Raw genomic sequence first — 17,280 nt, forward strand, 5'->3', positions numbered from 1 at the left:
GTAGAGACTGCATTCAGTCCCGGGTAGAAAGAGGCGTCCACACGTGTTAAGTGTCGGTGGAGAGTGGGTGTGCCACTGTGAGCGCGCAATAGAGAGGGAAGAGGAGTGTGTGCGTGCGCGCGCGTGCTCACCAAAGCTGGGGGTGGGGAACAGGAACAATGCAATAAAGTGTACGTTCATAAGAGATTGAAGATCTCGAGAAACTGACTGCGAAGTTGAGTGAGGCTGGGTAAATAAATATTCCCAAACCCTACCTCAATTACTAACTTTCTCTGCCTCCTTGAACATAAAAGATGCAGTGATTTTTCTCTTTCTTAGCTCCCTGGACTTTATCAGTATAGTTTTGAAGAAAATCTTGATACTTACCCTCCATTTCCTGACGGTTCAGCCAGATAGGAAGATTGAAAGGTTGGGAAATGGGTGGTGTGGGGCGTGTGTGAGCCTGCTCCTTCCAGTCGTTACTTTGATCTGGTCACTCCTTACTCCCTTTTCCGAGGTGGCTTTGGAGGTGCCCGTCCTGGAGGAGGTGTGTTTGCCCCGCAGCCTGCAGTAAAATTACAAAAGGATTAGGTAGTGAGGGGTGTCCCCCCTCCATGAATGAGAAATTGAGGAGCATTTTACCCAATTTAGAAGTTTTCACAGGAAACCCCACTGTGCCTTTCTGACAGAGAAATCAGAGTGGCCCGAATCTGTTGTCTCCATTTATGTAAGAATGGAAGTGAGCTTTTGACAAAACTTGGGCTCGGTTTCAGTGGCGTCGGTAGTTTGAGAACACCATCTATGAGTGCTCGCGGCATCGTATGCACTTCCTTCCAATTTGCTGCCTTTTGGTCACTTGCTTGCTGTTTTTAATATTAATTGCCTTCAGAAATGTCGTTATAATTCTCTGGTCATCACAATCGAACGTCTTAAACCACAAAAAGGCCAACACCAGAATAAGGGAAAATCCAGTCCTTGGAGTCCTGTTGAATATTCATGCTTTTTAAAACCACAGTAATTTCTGCTTTACCCTGTTAGGAAAACTCTCTGAAGTCTAATTTTAAGAGGGAGTTGGTTAAAATGTGAGTACAGGAGAGAACTCTTCTGTTTTTACTTGGGAGATTCTCTCTCTCTCTCTCTCTCTCTCTCTCTCTCTCTCTCCCTCCCTCCCTCCCTCCCTCCCTCCCTCTCTCTCTCTCTCTCCTCAAATCCATTGCAGCTTCTGAAGATATCAAAAAACAAAAAAATCTCCTGGGTTTTGCTGAAGTTCAAATTAGGCTTCATCATTTGCGTAACTTCCCCTGCACTGCTGAGGCTGATGTTTGGGGAGGCAGGAGTTTGCATTTCCGAAGCTTTTTCCACATGTGCAGATATTGACTGCACATCATATCTATTGATTAAGGGAGTAAGCGACATCCACATACTTTGAAGTAAGTGTGAAGTAAATTAATGAACTGCTTTCTTTCTCTGAAGCCTGACGCTTATCATAAATGCTGTGTTTCTCCCAGCAAGCCCCTCTGAATGATTTTAGCGTGTTGAGAAGGCGTGACAGGCCAGCCCAGAAGGAGGAAGGGGTGGGGGAAGGAGGGAACTCCGTTTAACAAATAAAGGAGAATTAACTTCATTGCTTTGGTCTCCTTCTATAATGATATTCATTTTAAGAACCTAATATATAGTTGTTCAAATGTGGGGTTTAACTTTAATCAATACCACCATCCTCAAAGGTGGAGGAAGCGCTTTGAAGGAGGACTCCTTCATGAGCACAGTTGCTTTAGCTATTTATCCTAGCTTCTGCGAGGGAAAGAGGCAAGACTATTAAAAAGTTAAATGCTGAGCATGACAGTAAACAGAGGCGTTAACTACTGCTCCCTCAAAACTGCCAGGAATTAGAGAAACTCAGCATCATGTGACTGCAATGTTGAGCTACTCAATTTTAAGCTAACTCTTAAAATATTTCATTTGTATAAATGCATTTTAGAATCACATGTCATTCTTCCTATGACAATGAGTCACAATGTTAGTGTGAATTCAGTGAAAATACTAGATTCTTCAATTTGCATGAGGTTTGCTTTCAGCTTAGGGGACTTTCTAATGTAATGTGCTGTTTTCATTAGAAAAATATATATCAGTGTATCACTAATGTATACTGTACACACACATATAGACACACATCAAAATTTACACATTCCACTTACTTCTGCTTCTTTTTTGCCAACCACCCCCAAAGCAGTGGTTAATATTTGTATCATGAGGCTGTCAAGTTCAAACCCTCACAGGCTGGCTTCTACTGTAAATGAGACTTGTCCTGATGGCACTCCTCCATCTGAGTCCTGTGCCACGGGAGAGAACTCTATGTAGCTCAGGATAGATACAGCAGCCTGTTTAAGCCACTGAGGGCAGAGTTCAGTTCACCTGTTTTGGAATTGCTCACTGCTTTTGCAGTATTGTACTGTAATAACTGAGATGTTTAGAGAAAAGGAGGAAGAAATACAGGAAGTTCAGATTTCCAGACATCAATGAAAAGTTTACCCTACCCAATAAGAAGCTTAATGTGTTGGAGGGAATAGGAGTACACAGTGTGCTGTTTTCTTGCAAACTTGTGGGATCTACTATCAATAAAGATAAGAATCTATTAGCATTCTGTATGCATCTGCAGCATAAATTTCATTTGAATTTCAAATTTAATAAACCAGGAGGTTTTTAATCATCCCTGGTTTTATTTGTTTGATATTAACATGCTTATTGACCGGGTCTGGTGACCAGTTTGATCATTACAGGACAGCAAAAAGTTAATTAAAACGACCACAGCCCCTTAATCATATCATCTGTCTCATCCATGTCTCTCTCTTTATTACCAGTGATGATGGATTGTCTCCCAGATTAATTTCTCTGTTTCTTCGATTTGGACAACAGCTTTTGGGACCTAATTTACATCCCGGGAACTACTTGCTCAAGTATATTTAACACCTTGTAGCCACAGTATACATCACCATCTCTTTAGATGGAGCAGAGAAAGGGAGGTGTTTTGTGTGTGTGTGTGTGTGATGGTGGTTTGAGTGTGTGTGTGTGTCTGTCTGTGTGTGTCTTTTTCAGAAGGGGTTGAAGACCCAGTCGCTGGGAATCTCTCAGGACTAAAGAAACAAGGTCCCAAAAGCAAATCAGAGGTTTTGATCTCTGCATTTTCTTTCCGGAGAGAGAGGAGTGAGATATGCCTCTGTTTCTTGGTTAATAGATTAAAATGTGTAGATTCCGAGACAAGTTAATAGAGCCCTTTGCAATCACCAAGTACAAATGGAGACTTATAGTTGAAAATATCAAAGCTAGCCAGGCTTTCAACTGTTCGGCAACGCATTTACAACAAATATAGTTTTGAATAGAAGTACGGTCTACATAAAATGGGCTGAAAGGGGGAAAGGGGACGGAAGGGGGGGGGGGGCGCGGAGGTCTGAAGACAAGTGAAAGCCTAGTGGGAGAAGGCGCGGGAACTGAGTGCGTACCTCTCCTGGGTACGGATTTAAGACAGCTGCTGGCGTGCGAGTTGCCTGAGACTTGGCGGCGAGTCCCCAGCTCTGCTAGCCGACCCGCGGGTGTCCTCCGCGCGCGAGCGAGTAAGCGAGCTCGGTGCCAGCGGCGCGACCCTGGCAGGCAAGATAAGAAGGAACCGCCTTGCCCTCTCCCCAGTGTGGGGCACCTGGCGCAGAAAAGCGAGGGCTACTAGATAAAGCGTGAAGCCGGGCAAGCACGCCGGCGACCACGGGAGGAGAGGGCTGAACCAGGTGGGGGTAGGTGAGGGCTACTGGGCATTCTATGGTCAAAGTTTCTTTCCTGTTGAAAAGAAAGCCTGGCCAGGCGTGGACCTGTGGATTCCTGAGGGCCCCCTTCACGGGGGCCATCCCTGTTTTCGGGTGGTTTTACTTAAGAACTTGCCTGACATTTCCTGGGAAAGGACGTAATAAAAGCCCCTCGCTGGTGGCAGATTGTTGAGCCGTAGGTGGGAAGGGATCAGTCGGCTGGAGCTGAGAGAAGGCTGTATTTTCCTGATTGGAAAATGGGAACTTCCACGCTGAACAATAGCCCCTATTAGTGAGGTTATTCGGTTTCAACTGTCCGGCCACATTTACAGCCGGGTCCCTACTTTCCTGGCATTGCTTAATTGGATGCATTTGTTGGCCACTGCGAAGCCGCCCGTGACTCTTGAGCTACTTGCCCCAGGGACTCTTACAAAGCATTATTTCTTGAATAAACGAGAAAGAGCATTTTCTTTTCTTTTTGTCTTTTTCTGAACCGACTCGATATATTCTTCCATTTCTCCTTAATATTTATAGGTTTTCTTTTCTGTTATTTTAAAGCATTCAAAGTTAGGAACACTTTATAATTAAAAAATGTTTACCGGTTTAACCTAGAGGATTATGCACTTTGATTTCCTTTAGCTGGGTAATTCAAATTGCATATAGTCAGAAGACAAGGGCTTCTCCCCATGCATCAAACAAACAGTCGTCTTAACAAATAGTAAGGTTCAGAGAGAGAGAGAGAGAGAGAGAGAGAGAGAGAGAGAGAGAGAGATAATTTACCAAGATACATTCCTCAGCTCTCCACTATATGTGTATAGCCTATTTAAATGAAGAAAATAAAAATCACACTTCCTATTTATTGTCTCCATGCATCTCATATCTTCATACCATGTTGGTGTGGCCTTGCTCTAGTTCTACAGGCAGGCATATATTCTATGATTTATTTTTGATTCATCTTTCCCAGCCTATTGATGAAATTGATAATCACTTCCACAACATTCCATCCTTCTTCATCATGTAAAGAAGGAAACATTTGTAAGGAAGAGGGTTTCTTGTTTGTGGAGGACGGTGTCACTGTTCCTGTGCAACCTTGGTGTAGAAAACAGCAGCTTAGACACTCAGATGAGAGTGTTGTGGATTTTTTTTCTGAAATAGATTAGTTTGGGCTGTTTTCTCTTTTGATATTATACATTACTTTCTTACAGCTAACATGCAGAGTTAAAAACTACTAAATCCTTATCCTCAACACTATTGATTTCTTTTCATTCTGTTCTGTTCCTGGGAGAAGCAATGCTCCCAGCTCACCCTGCCGCGCTTCCTCCAGACGGTTGACAATTGCAATCGCAGTTTCGGGAAGATAAATGTTACTTTGGGAATTGTGTCTAATTACAAATAATTTAGGAGCTGCTCCGGGTCTCTGGGCTTTATCACACATGTGCTCATATCCCAGTACACGGTTGGAAAATGGGAGCATTTGTGATTAGGGTTACAGTTTCCTTCCTAAAACACAGAGCAAATCATGATGCTTCTTTGGTCTCATCGCACAGATTAAAACACCACCACCAAAAAGTGTGGGGACTCCAAAATACTTAAAAGCCTGAGGAAGAAAATGTTCTACAGAGTTTACTTTTGGCTTAATTTTCTTAAAATGAGTACTTCAGATCCTTTGCACAAATCCGTTTCTATAGGGAGTGTTTTTTGAGCTTATATACATAGATTTTCTTCATGGGTTCTTTTTCTGCAGGAAATTCTGTGCCTTTCTGCCGAAATCGCTCAGTGATTATGTTTTACAGTTCATCTTGTAGCTGTTGCTACCTTTGTGTGTGTGTGTGTGTGTGTGTGTGTGTGTGTGTGTGTGTACGTACATGATTCTTTGCTTATATGGCAGTCAATTAGTGCTGTTGTGTGTATGTGCTTGCTTTTTTCTAATAGTCTTATTAACAAGAAAAAGGTGGTGAGCAGGTTATTCTCCTAACCTGACCTGGCTGTACGAGTAAGATGAGCAGCACTGAGCAGATGTCCCCATTTAAGCCGCTCTTTTCCCACATGCCTGCTGGATATTGCAGGCGCGCAGGAAGCTCGCTTCAAACCTGGCCCATTTCAGGCCATAATGGCCACGTTATTTCGGCCCAGTGAACACGAACAAAATCGCGTGCTTTAGAATCATTCGACTCTGAGTCCAGGAAAAGCGGGGGGTGTGGTGGCCGTGGCGGTGGCTAGGGAGGGGTGGGGGGTGATTTCATCTCGGATCGCAGGAAGAGAACTTGCTCAAAAGAATTTTTCCCCAGCAAATATAGTATAATTTACAGCGCAACTTAATAATCCGAAGGGCAATGCAAAAGCCCTTTGCGTTGTAAACCGCTTCTAATTACCTGCCAGAGCAATTAGCTGACTATCACGAAGAAATTAGATCGCTCAATGTAGCATAAATAATGCGAATAATTTTGTAAGAAGAATGGAAAGCGAGACCTGGTGTTTCTTTATAAGGAAATAACACCTCGTACTGTACGAACCCTCCATGAACACATATTAATGTCTAGGCATGCATGGCAATGAGTCCAGGCAGGAGCCCTCTGGCTGCCGTTCAGCACTTTTTCCGTTTACGTATGCGGGGTGAAAGTCGGCTTCCAGGCGTTCGATCTGCAGCCTTCCAGCTCACAGTAATTAACACATAGCGACTTCAATGGGAAAACCTGTTTTCCAGATGATTTTTACAATGCAGCTTTATGTCTCATTTGGCAGTTTAAATAGCTGGAGTTGTTTTCTGGCTTCATCTCCACTATCATCTGTTGAGCATATTTTGCTTAGCATGTTGAATCCCAAGCAAAACTTGGGCACAGCCTTGTATTGACTTTTATTTTCTCAAATGGGAATATGAGGAGTAACTTTATAGGACACAAGGGTCAGGGATTCTTGGGAGGTGGTATTTAGCCTGCCTGTGTGTGAAGGATATTGAAATGTTTGCTTCTGGGCTTCTCTTGGACTTTTAACTAAAATCTATCTTCATTAGGTTTCAAATCTAGTTTGTTTCTCTTAGTGTTTCCTACCCACATAGGAGTCCAGATGTGTGAGTTCACACGTTCCTCAGTAAAGCAAGCCAAGAGGAAAGGAAGACCTAATTTTGGAAGAAAGCTGACAGTGCAAGAAGTGTCTGAAAACACAATCAAACTCTTGGAAACCTATTGGATTTGTAAATTACAAATGAGAACAGAACTCCAAAAGCTATCCAGGAGGAGTATGCTGCCAGCACCTGTGGAACTCTCTCCCCCAGAGAGGGGGAAGGGCAGTGGGCGTTGCTTCAAGTGAATGACCTTCAAGGGAAGGGAAACGAGAGCCCACCCTTTCTCTGGCTGTGTAGGCATTTCTCACATTTAAATCAAATGTGAGAACTACCTAGGAGAATTTGGGGTCTGTGTTGGTCATAAAAGCACGAAATTTCAGCAGTTTTGCTGAATGTCTCACAGTGGTCTCTGCTGTGAGTTCTGTTCCAAGAGACCTGCCCCCCACCAGACTAAGGTGGGCACTCCCTTTCCCCATGAGCAGCTCATCTCTGCTCTATGGGAGTGTTGGCACAAGATATTCCCTAAGGATCTTTTCAGTCTTCAGTCAGTGAGTTCTGAGTTCTTAGAAATTATATTGGACCAAGGGGCCACACGCTCATATTGTCTCCTCCTCAAGAAATAACAGTTTTGATTATGAGTGAGATTTAGACGGAAACTGTAGGGATCCAAGCGATTATTTCCATCAGTTCTGACCTGCCTGCAAAGAGGGTTGCTTTTGTTTGGTGTTTGGTCTATACACTCACCTCTTTAGAGAGGCATTAGTCACCGTAGGCTCTTTCCTATCTGAATTTAGAATTCGTGGGCTGAGGGCCAGGCAACAGGGTATACACCTACACAGAGACTCATTTTGCAGCAACCTTCTCCACTTTAAAAGATGCTAAGGTTTTGTTGTTGTTGTTTTTTTAACCACACAAATCAGGAAAATTTTACAACCACTGGGTTCAAGGGCACTGAACTCCACTATCATCAGAACCAAGTTCCCCCTTCCAATCCCAGAAGAAAAGCCTCCCATCTAGAGAGAACAGAGCTACTATTCTTCCTTTCTTTCTTTCATCCTTCCTTTCTCTTCCTTCCTTCCTTCCTTTCTTCCTTTCTTTCTTTCTTTCTTTCTTTCTTTCTTTCTTTCTCCCTTACCTTCCTTTTTCCCCTCATTTTTGATTTTGATTTTCTTTAGGCCTGTATTCAGCAGTGGTTACTTATTAATCTTCATTTTTGCTTATCAATTAGAAAAGTAATTAATGTTGGAAACTTTAAAACATCTTCAACCTATTATTCCAATTTGAATTAAGTTTTGAAACTTTGTTTCTCCCAAGCACTTCAAATCACCTACTTCATCATCAGTAGCCAAGAAGATTCTCTGTCTCAAATGATAAGAACCCCTGCTGGTCACCAAAGGAGTCTGCCCCATTTAAATTCAAACTAAGGCCCAGAAATGCAGAGGGAAGCAGGATCAAACTTTTTTTCAAGTAATGCCTGCACTTAACCGACCACAGCCACTATCATTCCTCCTGTCTCTTTTGTCTTTATTAAAATGAATCATTCTTTTCACAATTCGTCCCCAGCTCTTTTTTCAGGGGGGGGGGGGAGGAGAAGATTCTGTAACGTAAAAGAAGTTGGATTGATTATTGTCATTCTGTAATTATCCAATGCAGCCTCATAAGGCGGGCACATTGGTCTTTGATCAATACTGAAGAGAGCAAACATTTGTAGAACACAGACCCACAACTCTTCTGTCCACACGTGGTATTTACAGCCCTCAAATGGAGTGTCCATTACTTTCAAAGGGTAGCTATTAAGGACAGTTTTTCTATAGATGGTGCCTCAGTGATATTCCAACCTGGACATCTCCCCTGACCCCAACTCCTTTGTGAAGTAGGGAAAATCAGTTGTCATCAACCACAATGTTGTTACCAGTGCTATGCTTTGCCTGTACACTCGACATATGGACAGTAACAAACTCGCATTCTTTGTCTGCCTTGGTTATGAAATCCCCTAGTCTCAGAGAACAGGAGGAGGAAAGGGAAGCGACTGTCAGGACTAACATACTGACCAGGTGGAGGCAGCCTCCGAAACAAGGCTGCAGCAAGCCAAGAGCCCGCAGCAAACCAATATATGCAAGTTTTTAAGTTAAAAGCTACCTGTGCTGTTATTTTCTTGACTGATATTAGGACACTGAGTATGTTAATGCATTGGGTGTTTTAATCGACGTTATCAAATACAACTGAAATAGTTACTGTATGCCTTTGATATTCATAAATAATCATATTAGGCAAAATGCCAACCAAGTCAAAAGTACACTTTTGCTTAAGCAACGATGAGCAGAATTTCCTTCTCCCCTAGCACAGTCATGGGAAAGATTTGGACACCGAGTGTATCCAAGGCACTTAGCTGCTGTGTGCCCTCGCACTCTTCAGGCAGGGCCCAGAGAGGACGACTGCACACAGAGAATCACCCGGAGCCGCGTTTCCTGCAGTTAATTGTCCCAGTGCCTGACACAGTAGACCCGGCTTTCCGATTCCTGTGAACCTGGACGGCTTTGCTGTATCGATTTACCTGGCTAGCAGTTTCCAGGCTATGTCTAAGATACTGGAAGATTCTAAGGATGGCGAGGAAATGGGGTGGTACAAGAGGAAGAAGATAGGCTCTTTGTCTCCTTCACCGCGGGAGGCAGCCACCTAGTGTCCCGAGCAGCAGCGTCCCAGGAGGGCAGCCAGCTTTAGCTGCCTGCGATCCTGGGGCAGTGGAGTGAAAGTGACTGGAAGGCCACTTTTCCCACCAGTCGCCTGAGAAAGCCGTGGCCGACGGTGGAGATATAGCGGTCGAGGGAAGTGTGACTGCTTCAGACGGCCAATGGGCGGGAGCCTGGGATGATGATTGCTTCAAAGACACCTCGAATACTCGGCGTCCCCGGCAGTCACAGCATTTGCGCTCTCTTTCCTGCCGACTCGCCCTCCCTCCTTTCCCTGAGCCGCGTTCCCCAGCCCCGGAGCGCACGTGTCCCCAGCCGGGTTCCGACGTCTCGAGAGACGGAGGCGCGCGCCCCGGGCTGCTTGCTGCCGTTCGGGCCCCGCCCCGGCCCTCCCTGGGCCCTCCCCTCCGCTTAGCCGCGCTCCCCCGCTGCGCTGAGCGGACACCGCCAAGGGGGAGGCGTTGGCGCGCCCCGGGGCGGCGGCTGCGCACCGGCTGTGGCGCGGGTCACCGAGTGGCTCCTCTCCCGGTGCGTCGCAGCTCCCACCCCTGCACTCAGCCGCCCGCCCCGCTCCTCCCCGCTCCTCCCAGGCCCTCCTCCGACCCTCCTCCGGAGAGCTCGCACACCCGGCGGGCGGGAAGGGGCCGCCCTCGGGGCGGACAAAGGGGCCGGCGGGGCGGGAGGGGCTGAGGCTGGCACGCGCGACCGCGGGAGGGGCCGTCGAGCCCGGGCCGCCCACCTGACACCTGCTCCGCGCCGGCCCGGGAGGCGGGCGCGGGGTGGGGGTGCGAGCGCGGGGTCGCCGCCGGGTCAGGCGGCCACAGACCTCCCTGCCCCGGCAAAAGCTGAACCCACTGTGGCCAAAACCTCCCTCTCGGGTCTTGATGGGACTTAAAGGCTCCTTTTGAAAAGTGAGGTGCTGATTTTTACGTCCGGAATTATGTATCAGCGTTGCCCACAGGACTATTCCAGTTACCAGGCAGGGTGCTGGGCCAAATCCAGAGGGTCAGTTTAAGTTTTGGGGCTATCTCCGGGTAATGTAAATTTCTGTCACGTGTCCACGCTCTACCTACCCGTGCGGCTGGTCCAGTCAAGGCACTGGTAAGCATGCTGCACTGTTTATTCTCCATCATCCTTCACGGTAGAGGTGGGCCGAGGACCCCACAGGTACCAGAGCGCCCCGCGCTCTCAGCAGTGAAGATTAACTCTCGAACCGACTTCATTTTCCCTGCGGAAACTGTTTGAGACTGACCAAAAGCTGGAGGTAATCCTCCTGCTTTAGTTAAGATGGAGGCCTCTCTCCAACATGCCACTCCCCACTTCAAGAGCTTTGGGTCTTAGCACCTATGTGTAGATTCAAAGAAAAGGAACTTTGGTTTTCTCGGATACAGACCGCCCTTGAACTTGCTGTGATCTTCCTGACTCAGCTTCCGTAGTGGTTGGGATTACAGGCATAACTCATAAGGCCCGGATTTCCTTTTTTATTTAACGACAATCTCTGGCCTTTTGCTCTATAAATTTTAACTTTGACTCAGTCCTATGCCTTGCACATTTGTATTGTACTGTATTGTATTGGGGACCTAAAAGGTGTTAAAACTACTAAATTAATTAAAATTACTAAATGTCAGTGATTTAGAAAAACTATTTTTAAAAAGCATGATTTGACATTCGAATGTAATTGATTTTATCATATTAAGCACACCCCTATCCTCTCAAATCTGGTTTCTTTAAATTTTTTATTTGAAAATCTAGCTTGAAATATATTTTGACATTCCAACCCAGTGAGATTTAGTTGGGAAAAACTATCCAAAAAAGACTCACTAAACTTTTCTTATCCCCAGTGGGTGGTGTTAATTATCTAGTTTGAGCCTTGTAGTTTTCATTGTCAAATACTTGGGTCTTCTCAAAGGGAAGAAAGTTGGGGACTTGCATTCACTGTTTTTCAAGAGGAGATTAAACACAAAATCGATTTAATGGAGCATCTGTAATCTTAAATACAAGAAGTCAAGAGCTAAAGCTGTAATAGAAAGGTTAGCTTTTCCCCATTGTTCCCGCAATCTAACTCATATTTTTGGAACTTAATTATCAACGAAAGCTACTACATCAATGCAATACAGCATAGGCAAATTACAAGACCTTTTACTTCTCCCAACTGGGTTTAAATTGCAAATCTTAACACTGAACACTGTGCTTTTGGCATTGAATATTCAATACAGTGAAATGTGTTTTAAGTGAACCACCCAAGGGCCCAGGAACATTTGCTTAATAATGATACTCTGCAATTCTATAGGGCCTTTCAGGCTAGGATCTCAAGTGGAATGCTCTTTAACTATACCCTTCATGGGAAACCTTGGGGATATTTTAAAGAGCTCACTTAAGGCCTATTGGAAAGAATCTTTTAGTATAGATTTCACAGTATGATTTTAAGAAATGAAGGACTGCAAAATTTTCAGTTCTGGGCATATCATATTCATGGGGGTTTGATGGGTACTGAATGTTTATTAGCTATTTTATGTGGACCTTAAAAACGTACTTTTTAGCCAACTTTTTATTTTGTTAAATTTCAAACCAACAAAAAAGTTGAAAATAATGATCCAAGGAGATATTTCATTTTAAAGAGCATACCTCCTTAGCTTCTGGTTGTCAATTTGTAAGGCTTTATTACAATTGCTTAAATGTTGATAGAAGATGGATGGGTAAATAGATAGTCAGACAGATAGAGGCATAGACATAGATAGATAGGTAGGTAGGTAGATAGATAGATAGATAGATAGATAGATAATAGACAGACAGATAATGTCATGTGCTGTTTACTCTGGCTAGATATAAGGATCTGATTGCTTATTTATTCATGAGCATCTATTGGCCTCTCAGCAACACTGGACAGTGTGTGAGTCCTTCCCAGAGAGTGTTTTCTGTATAGCCTTAAAGGTACTGTAGATAATGCCTTCTGACATTCTAGTCATTGAGCTTTAAAAGCATTCCAGTAACTTTTCTTTTGTGTTCAGAACATCCATAAATTTTATCAGTGTTGTCTATGAACTTAGTAAATAAGATTTAAGCAAGCAATGGTATAAATAACTATAAAATACTATGCTATAATGTAGGTATCGGAGTTATTTGAAATTTAGAAATTCTGATTACAAAGGTGCCATATAATCAGATTTCAAAAACAATTTAAAAAGCCATTTTTTGGCATGCAAGCAGAACATTTATATTTCAATCCAAATTAAAAAAAAGAAATCTATGTTTTTACCTTAATTAATGTTTGATCTAAAGTATCAGAATAATTGCCTTAAATTATCCACTTCATTTTGCTCTGTAGCACAGACTTGACCAAAGTGAAAATAGCATTGGTAGTTATGTCCTTTGAGAAGTGTATGTAGACAATTTACATAATTTAGCCAAAATGGCCAATTAATTGGTGTAATTATGAATGTCTAGACTTAGTTTTGATGGGGAAATGGAAGGAGGACCTCTCATCTCTCCAATGGTGAGTTGCCTCTAGCTGTACAGATCCATATGCTCCTCGCGTTGAATAGTTTTCCATTTTTAATTTTAAAATATTCTCATATGTTTTTATAATATAGACATGTTAATTAAAAGTAATTAGTTGAAGAATATCAAGTACATCTTCTTGTCTCTTACAAGTCCTTAAATTATTATATAACTTAAGGTGTGATTTATCCCACTTTGGGAAATAGATGTAATTAGGTATTTACCTCTGTAAATTACTGTGCTGTTCTTAGTAGTCACTCATTAGCATTATTCTCTCTCCCGTTAAAAAGCCAGCTTCAAACTGCATAGTATTGCTGGAGCTGAAGCCCATCTTTTAAATAAATGTAGATGAATTTTTGCAGTTTGTTAGGTGTGAAATTCATACAGCCTTATCTAAAATTTAATGGGAACATCAAATTATTTTATATACATGATTCCATCCTTGTGTCTAATTCACTCTCATTTTTATTATTTCAGTTTAATTTAGCCAAGTCTGGTAGTGCACACCTTTAATCCTCAAGGAAGAAGCCGGCAGATCTCTGTGAGTTCCTGGCCAGCCTGGTCTACAGAGCGAGTTCCAGGACAGCCAGAGCTGTTGCACAAAGAAACTTTGTCTCAAAAAGCAAAACAAACAATACCCCCCAAAGAATTCACTTTATTTTAATGTTTTCTTTTATTCTTATTAATTCACATTTTTAAATATATCCTTCAGTAACTCAATAATTTTTTCATCCCGCAAAACTATATTTTAAGGCAGAGTAAGAAAATGATAATGATTGTGTTGAGCTTGTTAAAGAACTATGGTGTGGCTTGGTTAAGCAGAATTTCATCTATAGAAACTAGAATCTAACATGTATAAATAAATTACAGTGCATGTTTTTATGTAATAAAATAATACACCGTAACAATAATGCATTATAAATTATGCTTTTGTTGTTATTGCTTATTTTTTGAGACTAGATCTTGAAATATAGCTCTGTCTGGATGGGAACCTGCTATGTAGCTCAGGCTGGCCATAAAGTCACAGCAATCCTCTTGCCTCAGACTCCAGAGTTATTATAGACCTATGCCATATAGTGTACCTAGGTTGTTTTCTCTCTTTTTTAAATTAAATTTGTTTTTTACATTTATGTGTGTGCATGTGTGTGGAGGGGTGGTAGTGGTGGTGATGGTGGTGTTTGTGTGTGCATGCATACCCCAGCACACATGTGAGGTCAGATGACAAGTTACAGGAATCAACTCTCTTTCTGCCAAGTGGATCTGAGAATCCAATTTTGATTGTCAGGCTTGATATCAGGTGCCTTTACCTCCTGAGTTATCACTACTTCCTGTTTGTTTTTTGAGATAGAGCCTTTGTGGGGGTTTGTATGAGATGTCCCTCATAGTCTTGAGCATTTGAATACTTGGTCCCCAGTTGGTGGAACAGTTTGAGTAGGTTTAGAAGTAATGGCTTTGTTGGATGAAGTTTGTAACTGGGGCAATTATGAACTCCTTGAATGCTTTCTGCTTCCTACTTGGGGTTCAAAATATCAACCCACAAGTTCTATGCCTGCTGTCCTGTATGCTGTTGGTTTTCATAATGGACTCTGAACCCTCTGGGCCCATAAATTCAAATGAACCATTTTTTCTGCAAGGTGCTTTGGTCATGTGCTTTAAAAGAGCAATAGAGGAATCACTAATAGCCATACTATCTGGCCCAGAATGACCTAGAGCTGGCTATTTTCCCGCCTAATTCCCCTGAGTACGGAATTCATGCTCCTCCTTCTTCCTTAAAAAGTTTGCTTATTTTATTCAATAAAATGTATTAAGAGCCTAAATTTTTACATTTTCATTGTATACAGTCATTGTACATGGTATATGTTTATACCTACCCCTTCTGATAGTCCTCTTGTTCCCTAGATAGTTTCATATTTACTTTCTTGGCAAATATACATACATATTTTTTGTGTCTTTATAAAACCTAGGAACCACATATGAGAAAAAATTGTGTTTTCTGACCACTGCTAATGGTTACTGTTTCTGTCCCTGAGAAATTTCTTATTACTTAAAGAACTTACAAGAAGTTCTTAAAGAACTTAAAGAAATTTACATATTTCAAAAAATAATTAACATATTTTTGTCTAAAATCGATTAAGTTTTTCATCCATTTGGAGAAACTATGTGCTATAATGAAATGGATGCCAACTTATAAACTAGCAAAACTGGTCTCTCTTTCTAATGCCAGTGATGTCAGTGCTTTCCTGCTGGTTAGTTGATGTATCAATGATTCCACTCAAGCCTCTGCTTGCTTATTTACAAAATAAAAACATTGCTGCCCTGAAGTCTCTGAGAACCCACTCAGTAATAAATATCTACTGAGCATCTACTCTAGACACACTTAGGCAATGGCCACACTTAGCTGTAAGATATGAATAGTCCCTAGTGAGAAAAGAACAAAAGGACAGGAAGTTGTCATGACGTCATGTGAGAGACCACACAATACATGCTCAATAGGTTTATTAATAGTGACCTGTTAGAAGACAAAGCCAACAAGGCCAAGAGTTTGGGGGTTGCTTTGATTTAATTTTTTTATTTTGCTGAAACAAAGTCTCACTATGCATCTCTGGCTGGTCTGCTCTGAACTCATTATATAAACCAGGAATGGCATCAAACTTATAGATCCACATACTTCTGCTTCCCCAGTTCTGCAAGTAAGTTACACCTGGTTAAACCAGGAATGGTTTTGTTCGTTTGTTTTTTTATGTAGATGACACATTTAGCTGGTTATGGTGGTGCATACCTGTGATTAAAAAATCATGAATTCCATATCAGCTTGGGCTACCAAGGGAGATACTGTGCCAAGAAATCAAGGGCTGAGGAGTGGTGCAGTGGAGGGGCCACTTGCTGAGCCAAAGCTAGGCTGTGGGATCCATTCTCCTACAACAATAGCAGAAACCAGACAAAGCCTGGGGAAATACGAGGCGTTTTTAAGATATAAAATCCGACTTCTCATGCTTTCTCTTTTTGTGTGTATCGGGGACTGAACTGAGGGCACCACAAGTGCTAGATTCGATCCCTCAACTGTACCCCAGCCCTACTTTTTAGGTTGTTGATGATCATCTTAAGATAAACTAGAGGAATTTTTACTTGACACAAGAACTGAAGTAATGTACAAAGTAATTATATGCAGTATATACTTACCAGAGTATAATAGAATGTAAAGTTAATGGTCTTGAAGTGGGGGAAATTGTTTACTTGGCTTATCAGATGAGATGGCATTCAAGAACAGGTAGGTAAATACTGGTTTATACCAGGTTCTTAAATGTAAAAAGGCAGCTGGCCTTAAAAAAAATGTTATTGAAATAAATAAGACTCTGAGATTGTTACCTTCTTTTGTTTGTTGGGGACAAGAGCCTGCCCGCTTTGGGGCATGAGCTCTACATCTGTCACTCTATTCCCCACCAAATCTCAGTCGAGACACTACAGCTGCTCTGCTCTTCTCAATCTTTTCTTGAGTGGGAAGGATGAGAAGACTGGCTTGCCAGCCAAGGCTTCATCACACATTCATTCAGCAAGTCCATACAAGTACTATCATGTAATTGTATTGTCTCCCCTTTGAGAGTAGAACTTTTCAGTTTAAAAGGTCAATGGAATGTTGATTTTTACTATGTGTCCCTATTCAATTATTCTACTCTGATCACTCTTGTTAATAAAACAATCATGTCAAATTGTAGTCACAACTTATGCCTGATGTCCACATCGGTGTGTTTGCATAACTAGAAGCAGTTAGGAAAAGAAAGGGGGTCGGACAGTCCAGAAGGTTCTATTTTGGTTTCCTTCTAAATAGGAACTAATTTGTTGTCTGACCAAATGAGACTTTGTGTTTAGAAGTAGCCAGTTCTATGAATTCAGCACTATTGTTCTAGTTTTCTTACAGGTACTGGAATGTAGCAAAGTCTAATGGTTTTTATTTGAGTGTATTCTGGCCGAATTTTCCAGCTTTGAGTTGTAATTGGTATCATGTAGATCAAATTTCATCTGAGTATGGTGTGTGTGTGTGTGTGTGTGTGTGTTTCGTGTGGTGTGTGTATTTTGTGTGGTGTGTGTATTTTGTGTGGTGTGTATATTTTGTGTGGTGTATGTATTTTCTGTGGTATACATTTGAATTTGTCTGTGACCACCGCAGATGAAAAAGAGCTATGGTCGTTCTCAGTCCCGCAGTTTTATCACCCCACGGGGAGGTTTTATAAGGCCATGTTTCATGAAGTATGTTTCAGAGCCA

The sequence above is a fragment of the Myodes glareolus genome, chromosome 11 (genome assembly GCF_982192425.1).
Source record: "Myodes glareolus chromosome 11, mMyoGla1.1, whole genome shotgun sequence".
Taxonomy (NCBI): Eukaryota; Metazoa; Chordata; class Mammalia; order Rodentia; family Cricetidae; genus Myodes; species Myodes glareolus.